Source organism: Euprymna scolopes, chromosome 8, assembly GCF_053919585.1.
Source record: "Euprymna scolopes isolate OS-2025 chromosome 8, ASM5391958v1, whole genome shotgun sequence".
NCBI lineage: Eukaryota > Metazoa > Mollusca > Cephalopoda > Sepiida > Sepiolidae > Euprymna > Euprymna scolopes.
Window position 1 is genome coordinate 89938876 of NC_136489.1, and position 2662 is coordinate 89941537.

The 2662-nt window shown below is 31.5% G+C and overlaps 1 pseudogene; it reads right to left on the reverse strand.

Moving 5' to 3' along the window:
* Positions 1–1179: 1179 nt before the first annotated feature.
* Positions 1180–1365, reverse strand: LOC145284301 (U2 spliceosomal RNA; annotated as a pseudogene).
* Between the last annotated feature and the right edge of the window lie 1297 nt (positions 1366–2662).

Consider the following 2662-nt stretch of genomic DNA (forward strand, 5'->3'; position numbering starts at 1 on the left):
ATCAATTCTGGGTATTCTCATAGTATATATGATTCACCTATCGTATCCAATCCCAGGTGACGCCGCATATTCTGCTAATATATATCGTTCACCTATCTCATTCGATCCCGAGCGACGCTGGGTACTTTGCTAGTATATGTTTTCCACCTATCTCATTCAATACGCTTTCTGATAGTATATACTTGCACATCTCATTCAATCCCGGGACTGACTTCATGTCCGCTACCCCACTGTTGAAAATATACATTAAATAAAGTAATGTTTCATCGTAAACGGTTTCAGCCATTTCCGGGACTGACTTTATATCCCCCAACCCACTCCTAAAAATATACATAAAATAATGTAATGTCTAAATAGTAAACTGTTTTAGTCATTTCTGGAACTGACTTATAATCCCCACCCCACTGTTGAAAATATACATGAAATAAAGTAATGTATAAATCGTAAACTTTTTCAGCCATTTCAGCCACCGACTTCTTATCTGCCATCCTACTGTTAACAACTTATATTAAATAAAGTAATGTCCAAAACGTAAATGGTTGCAGCCATTTCCGGAACCGACTTCATATTTCCCATCCCAATGTTAAAAATATACATTAAATAAAGTAATGTGTAATGCGCTTACGGTTTCACCCATTTTCGGAGTTGATTTAATATCTCCCACCCTACTGTTAAAAATATACATGAAATAAAGTAATGTTTAAATCGGTTTGAGTAATTTCCGGGACTGATTTAATATCCCGTAACCCACTGTTAAAAATATACTTGAAATATAGTAATGTTTAGATCATGAACTGTTTCAGCAGCTTTTCGAAAGTAATACATAAAAACATTAACATGATTAGGGATTAGGCAACCATTGCTTCAACACGAATTTCTGAGTGTAGTATCAGTTTCAGCATTCCAGTGACTTAAATGCCCCTTTTTTGGTCTTGGTTAATGGAGGAGAAATCCTTCATTACTGATACAATTTTTATTTTTGTTATTGACCAGAGTGCCCCTTTTGGGGAGCTGGTTTCCCCCTAAATTTTTAACCGACCTCATGTTTAATTCCGCCTTTGTAGAGAGGCAAGTAAAAAAAAAAAATAATCAGAACGGACGTTTTCTAAGGCATTTTATAATTAATCAGAAGTGACATTTCCAGGGCATTTTGTAATTAAATCAGAAATAAATTTTTCCGGTTAGTTTTTTAATATTAAAAATTTGTTAAATTGAACGTAGACATCAGGGTGGTTTTTTTAACCTGGAGAAAAATTGTCTTAGTCGTAAAGGATTTCTCTTTCACTGACAGAGAAGAAATTGAAATGTAGCACCTGAAGAACAGATACTACACTGGGATCTTAGCCAAAAGGCAAAGAAAGACAAATTATTTTTATTAGCTTTGCCTCAACAGCAACACCAATTTTTTTTAAATAATTTTTTTTTTAAAGGGTAACCAGGTTTATTTGGAATATTCCACTTGCCTTTTTTAGGGATGCACAGCATGATTACGGACGGAGCGATAAGCGTAATAATATAATGATAATCAAATATACTATAAAACTTAGAAAGTAGTTCTGCTTTTGATGTGGTAATTCATAACAATTTAACGAAGATAATTATTCGGTCGTACATACTTAATGTGTAATTGGATAATTATTGATAAGACGAAAGCAAATCAGCTGGATACAAAACTGGCGACAAAGAGAAACTAAAAGAGTAGCCAGGCTAATATTTTTCACTCTTGGAGTAATATGCTGACGGAATGGAAAGTCAGCGTTCTTAAGATAAATCTCGCTTAGAAACTGCTGATTCAAAGCAATTCTTCAAGCCACGTTAAAAAAAAAAACTACTATAATCAGGAAGAAAGAGAAACAATATAATTAGATTAGGTTAGGGTTACCGTTTCCTCAAAGAATATACAAAGCCACTATAAATAAATTAATTTTGTTTTTAATACCTGTATATTTTTCAAAGAAAAGGGAAATTTATATATATATATATATATATTTATATATATATATATATGCGTGTATGTGTGTGTGTGTGACAGAGAGAGAGACAGAGACAGAGAGAGAAAGTTATAGGTAGTGTTCGTTACAAGAGAAAACATTAGATGTACTGCTTGAAAATGGGAACAAGAAATTCTTTGGTTTTTATTTCCTTGAGTTTATTTTACAAGGCTCAAATAACAACATATGCTGCAGTATGAAGTTAAATAATATAAAAACATTTTATGCAAATGGCATTCAGTAAAAATAAAACTATACAAAAACTGAAACAAAATAAACCCCTGTTGTTATTGTTATATTTTATTTCCGTCAATGCATTTGCAGTTTTAACCAATACTGCTCGAAGACATTATCAGAAAATGCATTGTAAAATGCTTAATCACCAATCGGAGTTGTGCAGTTGAGTTCATTGATTATAGCGTCTTATGCATATGCTTTTAAAGCTTATTACTTACCTGTTTTGTAACATTGTGAAAATACAACTCAACAGAAAGGGGTATTCTAGATAGGAACAAACAATTTTAAAATCCTCAGTAAAATATATATATATATATATATATATATATATATATATATATATATATATATATATATATATATATATATATATATATAGTGCAAAGTTTTGTTGAAAATTCAAAGACTCACGTTTTCTTTTTTATAACCTTCGT